General features: G+C 41.3%; 1 long non-coding RNA gene across 1 annotated transcript; it reads right to left on the bottom strand.

The window, feature by feature from the left end:
- Positions 1-461: 461 nt before the first annotated feature.
- Positions 462-8,949, bottom strand: LOC120313786. Its single transcript, XR_005558255.1, has 3 exons — positions 8,552-8,949; positions 1,618-1,753; positions 462-835 (listed from the first exon to the last, which is right to left on the bottom strand). It is a non-coding gene; the product is annotated as an uncharacterized LOC120313786 (long non-coding RNA).
- Between the last annotated feature and the right edge of the window lie 621 nt (positions 8,950-9,570).

The raw sequence follows: 9,570 nt of genomic DNA on the forward strand, positions 1-9,570 counted from the left end.
CGAGATGGCAAAGAAGCCATGACTTTGCTTGGAGCTGGCAGAGTGTGGGATGAGCTGAACTGAGATCAGGTCTCACCCACACACACACACCCTGGTGGGTAGCCACATGACAAGCAAAGCTCAGATGCAATGACAACAACAGGAACAATCTGTGGGAGAGGAACTTGGAATATGACCAACTTCCCTAAAAGAAATAAAAAGGGGCCTAGGCCACAAAACATATGCCTGCCCCCCCAATTTTTAGAGTTCCTGCCCCAGATCTTTGACGGTTGGAAGAGAGAAGAGGAAAGAAGACACAAGGGAGGAGAAAGGAGAGGAGCAAGAGAAAACCCAATGCTATTTGTGTGTTTGTGTATGCATTATTCTGAGATTGTGCAATTAGCGTACCACCCTTAGGTCTGTGCCTTCCCTCCCTGGAAAGGAAATGTAATGAAACCACACACACACACACACAGAGTATATGAGATTCAGAATATACTTTACAAGAAAGCCATTAAAGCAGTTGGATGAACTGGGCCAGCTCAGCTCTCCTTAAGCCTTCTCTCTCTCCTCTCTCCTCCACAGAAGTTTCCATTTTGGCTTTTCCTGGGCATCCCACCACACGTCACTTTGAATGTGACCTTTTCCATATAATTTGGGCTGGGGTGAATAGAGGCGCTCTGGTTTTATTTGGATCCAAGATGTCTTCTACCTGGCTCGTAGAATCGCCAAGAGTCGGACACAACTGAATGGATAACCTAGTCATCAAGAGGTCCTCCATGCTAAGAAGAAGATCTAGTCTTGGCTTTGAAAATGGTTTGGAAAGTCAAGTCAATACATGATGGCTGGTTGGAAACTGTGGAAGCAATTAATTATACAGAATTTGATTGTGAGTCCATTTCTGTCCACAATTCAAAGTCCTAGTATCAACTTTTAAAACTCTTCTTTTATACTTTCTCTCTAGAACAGCATTTCTCTCTTTATTAAAAGAGTATCTTAAATTTCTACATCATACCTTAAAATACCAACTAACATAAAAAAAGGGAACGGGAATAACAAAGCAATTGAAAGTGACAAAATTACATATAACACCCTAAAGATGGCCAAACGCCAATCTGTGCTTAGTTTCAATAACAAAGACTGGATTTTGACTCCAATGACCTGGATTCTAACCAGGATCTAAGAATCTTGGAGATATCACTACAAAATGAGTAGTGGAGTAAGCGGTATATAAGTCTCATAAATAAATAAATAAATAAAATGTATCCTGTTCCAAATGGGGTGGTCTTTTGCAAGATTAGTGGTATCAAGTCCAGTAAGTTAAAAATTTCTAAATATTTGGTGAGTCCTTTTGGTATTGCACCAAGAGCTTCAGTACAACCAGTATGACAGTCAACGTTTTCCTTGAAAATCCTCAACCTCAGTTCGTAAATCATGACATTTCGTTACAGTCTCCAGTTGTGTTTCATGAAGTCAACTGTCTCCAGGTATTGCCACATCAACCAACCACACTAATGCCTGGTGCACTTTATTCAAAGGGCCTATCAGGATAAAGTTTGAAATCCCACAACATTCTGATCTGTTTTTGCACAACTTTTTCAGGCACATGGTTCCAAATAGGAAAGCTGAATTTCTTACCTAAGTTCCAAGGAACACATTTTGCAATCTTATCATGGGGTCCACATTCTGAATAATTTCACCACAGCTGCCAATGAAAGGACTTTCAGGGTCTTATTACGGCTTCTCAAGGTCAGCCAGTTCTTGAGTAGAGCAACTTTTGGAGAACAAGTTGTTTGGACAATGAAATCCAAAGATGGTTTTGTGTGGGGGAGAGAAAACAACAACAACCTTGGATTAGTTCATGGCTGGAACAAGCTCAGCTCCCAAAGTGTCATAATAGCAGTAGTAACGTCTTGTTACTCAGTCAAAAACAATTAATTGGTAAATATAACAAATGGGGGCATGTTACCTTTGCAAACATGGGTTAGACAACATTTATTTTAACATGTATAGTTTCTTTGCCTATGCAGTTACACCAAAGCAAACAAAAGCCTTTAGTGGAAGCTAGTGTGAGTCATCCTTTCCAGTGTTTTCAAACATTGGCAAACGAAGAACCTGGATGAGGAGCACCATCGGATGCTGAACGCAGCACATTTTGTGTCGCCTGGGAAGAAAACGTTTGTGGTTATGAAGAGTCTTCTGGGCAGATTCCATTGGTCTTCTTTGATGGGCCTCAACCAGCCGAAGGAAAAATGGGATGTTGAAGAGCTGGTAGCTTCTTTTCAAAGTTCTGCCTTGCTTTAGTTGTGTTGGCCACTGAACTGGTTGTCTAAAGTTGGATTGGATTTGGACCATCACAAGATCAGTTGAGATTCTGATCTGATTCTCAAAATGAATTTTAGCTATTCTTTCAAGCGCTTGAATTTTGGGCTGCAGGTTGCTAGTTTTAAAATGTGTGTTTGTGTGTGTGTTGTAGAGAAAGAGTGACAGAAAGAAAAAAAATGTACAAAAATACACATGATCCCCCCAGAAATGTACAAAAGGAGTAAATTAGGAAAGTTTCCTATTTTTCTTGGATCATATACTTCTGCAAAAATAGTTGCAGGAATTGAGTATGTTTACTCTATTTTAAAAAATGACTAGGGGGGACATGATAGCAGTGTTCCAATATCTCAGGGGTTGCCACAAAGAAGAGGGGGGTCAACCTTTTCTCCAAAGCACTTGAAGGCAGGACAAGGAGCAAGGGATGGAAACTAATCAAGGAAAGAAGTAGCCTAGAACTAAGGAGAAATTTCCTGACAGTGAGAACAATCAACCAGTGGAACAACTTTCTTTCAGAAGTTGTGAGTGCTCCAACACAGGGGAGATTAAAGAAGAGATTGGACAACCATTTGTCTGAAATGGTATAGGGTCTCCTGCCTGAGCAGGGGGTTGGACTAGAAGGCCTCCAAAGTCCCTTCCAACTCTGTTATATTGTTATTAAGAACGATGGTTTCTGGAGAATTAGAAAAAAAAACCCCTTATTGTCTTGGTTTCTATGTCCTCAACTATTCTAAGACACCCTTTCCACTTTGAAGATAAGTTATTTGGAGAACAACAATCTTCCTTTCCAATAAATACACAAAATAATGCAGGCAAGAGAGCAGATGTATCACCTGGGTAACAAATTGGGCATCTTTTTTTAGTATTTTGAGATGCTAAGGAACAACCCTCCACCCCCGTTGCAAAAGCCAACAACAGCAACAACATCAAATCAAAAAAAGGTCCCCAAGTTTGTTCCTTCTTTCTGAGAAATGTGCTTTGAAATTAGAACATGGCAGGAATTTCTAAAAAAATTAGATCTGATTTTCTGTTCACATACTTATTTAATCTGCAAAGAAAGTTTAGCAAATGACTCATAGTTTTAAGTAGTGCAGTGTCACATAAAATTCAGGAAGGAGAATGTTTGGAATCCTACAAATTGATTTAAAGAGAGGGGGAGGAGGAGGGGGAGGAGGAGAGGAAGAGGAGGAGAGGAGGAGGAAGAGGAGAGAAAGAAGAAGAATTAGAGAGTAGAAATCTTTGCTAGCTGTCGCTCTCGAGAGCAAAGTTGATTTTGACATTACATCAACTGTTTTGTTTCTCAATATTTACATGAAATTAAATTCCATTGATCTCAGTTATATCCTATCCCACCATAATGATGTGTTTAGGATTGGGGCACAAGCAGATTGGCAATTGAAAAGAAAAACACAGCTTTTTCCTGTAAATCAGTCTATTGTACTGACCGTGCGGTTTTAAATCTTCTGGGTTTTTTTGTTTTTTTTGTTTAGCTTCCTTAAATATTCAGTTAAATTCTTTAGTTCACACAAATGAACTCCCCTCTTCCCCCAGCATTGGGCTGGGGAAATCCAACAATTCAGCTGCCTAAGAATGTAACAAAAACATTTAACTGAGAAAAAAAAGTGGAAAATATTGGTTTTGTTTGGGTTTTTTTTGGGTTATTCAGGGAAAGAGATATTAGTTAAGTGTGTTATGATGTTACATTAGGTAATGTTATGTCATGTTATGGTGTATTATTTATGTTATGGTATAGGTCTTTATAAGTATTTCTCTCTCTCTCTCTCTCTCTCTTTCTTGCTAGTACATCAGGGTCTTCCATTTGATAATGTTGAGAATATTTTTTTTTAAAACACATGCACTATTTTTAATATATATTTTGCTGTATGTTCGTCCAAACGCATGGATTTTTTTTTTGCAAAAGTCATCATTAGTAAACCAAACCGCACATAGTATTACATGATGCAATGCATTTCAGTATTAAACTGCAAACTTTAAGCACTAAGTAATGAAATGACAACTTCAGTAACAATTTGAAAGTGCAGTTAGTGAAAAATCTACCCTCAATTGTGAAGTAAGGAAATTTCTAACTGGTCTCTAGAAACATTTCGAGCAAGTGTCGATGTAGCAGGCTGTTCACTAGATGGCGCTATCGTCTTGGCGTGCAAATATGTGTGTAAATCCACAACTTTGTATATGCAACATGCATTGCAATCCAACCCACCGAGTTTGTATTTGCTTAGTATTTGTGCTGTGTCCTTTTCTAATGTATTTCCAAATTGCATAAGTAATAGTTCCATTCTGTTCTGCCTTGGTCAACCTCCTGTTGCATGCTTTGATTAGTTCTCCGGGCTTTTGAATTCACTGATAATTTTAATGAGTGATAATGTATCAGATGAGACTGCTCCAAGCAGGAATAAGGACAGAGCTAATCTTATAGATACACACCACTTCTAGAAATGTTAACTCAAAAGTAGAGGCCGTGTGGTGTAATGGTTCAGGAATTGGACCACATGATGATGATGATGTCACCAATTAAGGCATATCCAACTTTTGGTGATTCTATAGGCCAGGTGTCTCCAGATCTTCCAATCTTGTGCTACTTCATTGAGTTGTTCTATGCTCTGGCCGATGTCAGCTTTGATGGTGTCTGGCCACCGTGTTCTTTGATGGCCTGGCTTCCTTTTACCACTAACTCTTCCTAACACAATTGCTTTCTCCAGTGAATCCCCCTGCGTGATGTGGCCAAAGTAAGTGAGACACAATTTTGTAACTTTTGGACCATGTGAGCCCAACTCAAATCCAACTTCAGTCACAGTCACCTCAGGAGAGACTTTGACCAATCATCTCTCTTAGCCCTACACCACAGGATTGTTGTTATAAGGAGGATTAAATGCTATGGAACTCTTCTGGAGAAAAATGGGAGAGAAAATAAATGCATCATCTCAGCTCAATGGAACATGTTAGGAATAAAATGTCATGGAGAAAATCTACATGGTCACGAGGAGTCAAAAATGTCTTGATAGCACACCATTCATCCATCCATCCACCCATCCATGGACTATATTAAAGCCTTCTGCCTCAAGATATGTACAATTTTACAACTGTGAACAAAGAACCAACATTATTTTGAAATCCTGCAATTGTAACCTGTAATTCTTAGCTGATGCACAAGCTGCTAGAATTGGTTTGTAAGGCGAATAGTAGACAGACTGAAGAACTTGAGTGGCTGCTCAAAATGAAGCTATTCAGCCAGTCTTGCTCTTGAATGGCCTCTCAGAAGATATAGAGACATTTGCAAGGTATCCTGGAGAACTTTAGACCAGAATTATCTCTATTTACCTTTGTAGCTCTGAAAGACAATACCAGCCAGGTTAATTTCCAAGGATCTGCCTCCCTCTGGTGAACAGAATTGAAACTACTGGCAGGAGATGTTTGCTTTGCTCATGGTGCCTCCAGTGTTTAAAGTAGAGTGGGAGACACACAATATATGGGGTAGGAGAAGAAGGGAGCAAACAAAAGAATTGACTTTATGTTCCATCTCACATTGATTATGTTAGCATCCAAATAACTATCCTGAGAAATCTCCTTCTCCTTCTCCTCCTCTTTCTCCTTCTCTTTCTCCTTGTCATTCTTCTCCTTCTCCTCTTTCTCCTTCTCCTTCTCTTTTTCCCTTCTCCTCCGCCTCCTCCTCTTCCTCCTCCCCCTCCTCCTCCACTCCTCCTCCTCCCCCATTACATGTAGACTTTATTTTGCAGAGTGAACGGATATGATAAGTTTGAGTCCTGTGTGGCTGCAAGAAGGTGCTTTGACATACAGCAGAGCTGACAGATTAGCGGAGGCACTTTGATTCCACTGAGATCGGCCCAGCCTCTGATGAAGACAGGGAGGTTTTACGACTGCCCACTTCCTGGGGAATGTGCACCATGGTCTCTGGAAGAAAAGATCATGGCGGACTTTGCAGGCTAGGAGGAAAGGGCAGCCTTGGTTCAAGCTGTTCAGAGAAGAATGCCAGCACGTTCCAAGGACAGGAGCGAGGCTCACAAGGGATGGCCATGAGAAACAGTGCGTTGTGGCACTACAGCTCTTTAAAAGGAAGATCAAAGTTCCTCTCCCTCCATTTCAGAGGAACAAAGCAGGAAGACAGCAAAGGCATGGATTTCAAGAAGGATGGGGAGGATGATAACAAGAAGATAGTTAAGAATGACGTCTGCCTTGAAGAACCTCAACTGCTTCATTTACAACTACTATGGAATGATTGGCTTGTCTTGCTAACACACATGGATAGAATCTGAGTTAGACTCCTAATACTTCTCCTTATGCTTCTCCTTCTCCTTGTTTTCCTTATGCTTTGTTGTAAAGTGTGGTTATGCTATGGGAACTAGTCCCACAATTCTAACAATGAAGATAAATAAGAAGACAATTCATATCGGAGAAGACCTGTTCTCTGGGTCCTGTTTATTGAAAGCTTTGGATTGTGAACAGAACATGGATGGCTCCCCAGGATCCTAAAAAAAAAAAAAAAAAAAATGGAACACCCACATGCCCCCCTTGCACAGTTGGAGAAAGCAGAATCCCATTATTTGCTACTATGGCACTAATTGTGGTCCTCTAACAGGAAGGATAGAAGCCAGAAAATCCATGGAAGAGATAAGATGAACAGTTCTGCATGAGAGGGGAAAGGTCGTGGAGTTGTAAAAAAGGCCTTTGCTGCAAAAACTGGAGTCCCACCAGAATCTGGGAGTTCACAGCTTCCGGCTTGGTGCTGGCTGTTCCTCAAAAGCACCATGAATACATTTGACCCACACATCCTTTACGAGAGGATCATCTCTTTTCTTCCCACCCCCAAGAATGATTTCTCGTCTCTTTGCAACTCAAAGTGTGCACATGTTGCATCAGGGCCTCAATGTGAAGAGAGAAGGAAATGGAGAGAAGCAAAAGGCTGCCTTGTTTCCCTTCAAAACACACCAAGGTTGACTTGTTAGAGGAAAACTACTCTGGGCCCTTTGATGCCTTGAGTTTGGGTCGAATCCAAGGATCTGCTTTCCTTCAGTCTCCTGGAGATTCTGCAGGGTGCTTTCACAAACAGGCCCCAGAGAAGCCACGGAGGGGAGAGTCTTTCCTTTTCCAGACAGGCTTAGCCTAACAAGGAATGCTCAGATGTAGGACTTTGCAAACATGGCAAGGCCAAAGAAGAATGCTCAGTCCAGTGATAGGATCCTGATTTTGATTAGGATGAGATTTGGGCCCAAGGAGATCTGTTTCCAAGGATTATTTCCAGCCTCCATTCAACAGTAGGTTTTGATCTAGAACAGGGTGCTGTTTACCGTTCCAGAGCCAGAGTCTCTCACCAATGGCCAAGCTTTTGAAGATGTAGATGAAGATCAGAGATTTGATCTACGAAATGGTTGGAGAGTGGAATGTCAGGAGACCTGTCTGGTCTAGTATGAGCTTCCAGCTCAGTAAAACATTATTGTGATGTTATTCTCCAAAGCACCAGAGGGAAGGACGAGAAACAATGGTTGGAAACTGATCAAGGAGAGAAGCAACCTAGAATTAAGGAGAAACTTCCTGACAGTGAGGACAATTAACCAGTGGAACACCTTGCCTTCAGAAGTCATGGGCGCTCCATCACTGAAGATTTTTAAGAAGAAGCTAGACAGTCACTTGTCTGAGCAGGGGGTTGGACTAGAAGATCTCCAAGGCCCCTTCCAGCTCTATTCTATTCTAAAACCTTCATTGATGTTCTCTCTTAGTGGTGATCTTGGCTTATAATCAGAAATAAGGATTTATTCACAGTGTTAGGATAGCATCTAGCTCTGATCCAGAGGCTGACCATCACTAATATGGAACTTAGTTTATGTGGCCAAGTTAGACACATAAAGGCTTGAGCATCAAAACCTTCTATAGACTGAGCAATGTATCAACATATCCACTGAAGCTCTGTTCCAAAGCTGAATTCACTTTTAAATTACCCCAGGATCTTTTTTCGTTTAAATCAGGGCTTGTGGAAACCACAGTTGTCAACTCCCACTTCAAGCTAAGCCATCATGGTGAGTTCATCCACCACCTGAAGTCCCAAAACACATAAACCACATTACAGCTCAGTGTTATGACTGAACCACATGTCAACATTTTGCAAAGGAGGGGGGGAAACCCCCCCACAAACCTCCACAAATATAAAGACTCAAAGTTTGTCGTCCCATTGAAGAAACCCATCACGTACCATATTTACAATGCAAATATTACATACCTCTCTGTAGCATATGATATTTCCTCTCTCCCTCTCTTGTATGGACGACTTGTTCCCTATCTCCCCATAAACTACATTTTGGGGGGAACGAGGGTGGAGGGAACAAATTTAACTCAGGAGCTGAAAAAGCCCATTCTTGGTAGGTATTTGCAGCCTGCCCAGGGTTTCCGAAACATTGCCCAGCCACGGACTGGATTTCTTTAAAGAGTTCCTTTCTCTGGGGTAATTGGAGAAGGATAGAATTCTTCAGCTGGCCCAAAGTGCTAGGACAAATCTCCCTTAGAAAGCGGCTTCTGTTCATTTGTTTGGCTGAAATACCCTTCTCTAAGAAGGAACTGGAACGGCTCCAGAACTCAGTTGTGAAAGGCAAAATAGAATTAAGACTTTCTATATTCGGTTAGGCCAACTGCTCAACTCTACCTGTTTATCGGGAAAGGAGTGGGTGTGTTTTGCTTTGGGCTGCTCCCTATCTCTTCGATGTTTTGTGCCGGAGCATCAAGTTCTCCAAAGGCGCTGATTTCCCCCCCCTACTAAAACTGCATTTTAGGCCGTACTTATCTATAGCTTTTCCTGCCAAACCCACCAGTCACTAGTGCGTGTTGAGGTTTGAAATTCTAAACGCCCGAGGTTCTGGGGAACTCAATTTCTATAATGCACCAAGAAAACATTAAGGAGTAATGGCAGTGAAAAGCATAACGAAACGTATTTTCTGGATGGGAAGGAAAATGTATATTCTGAAGCTGAGATTTGGCACAACTGGCCATTAGATCTAAAGAAAGCGGATTACTTATTTGGCTTCTCCAACTTTCCAGATAAGAGCACAGGGGCCGAGATTCCCGCCTTTGAAGTCTACCAATCCCATACTGAAAGCTTTTTCTTCCTTTTCTTGTTCTCTAAATTGTTGGTCTTTGAATCTAAATTTAAAAAGGACAAACGGGTCCAACTGATGGACCAGGATAACAAACTGTCCCTTGTGCGTTGGTTGCAGAACGCAAAAAACTTTGCATTCTATTTGCAGA

The sequence above is a fragment of the Crotalus tigris genome, unplaced genomic scaffold (genome assembly GCF_016545835.1).
Source record: "Crotalus tigris isolate CLP2741 ecotype Arizona unplaced genomic scaffold, ASM1654583v1 scf7180000018783.1386937, whole genome shotgun sequence".
NCBI lineage: Eukaryota > Metazoa > Chordata > Lepidosauria > Squamata > Viperidae > Crotalus > Crotalus tigris.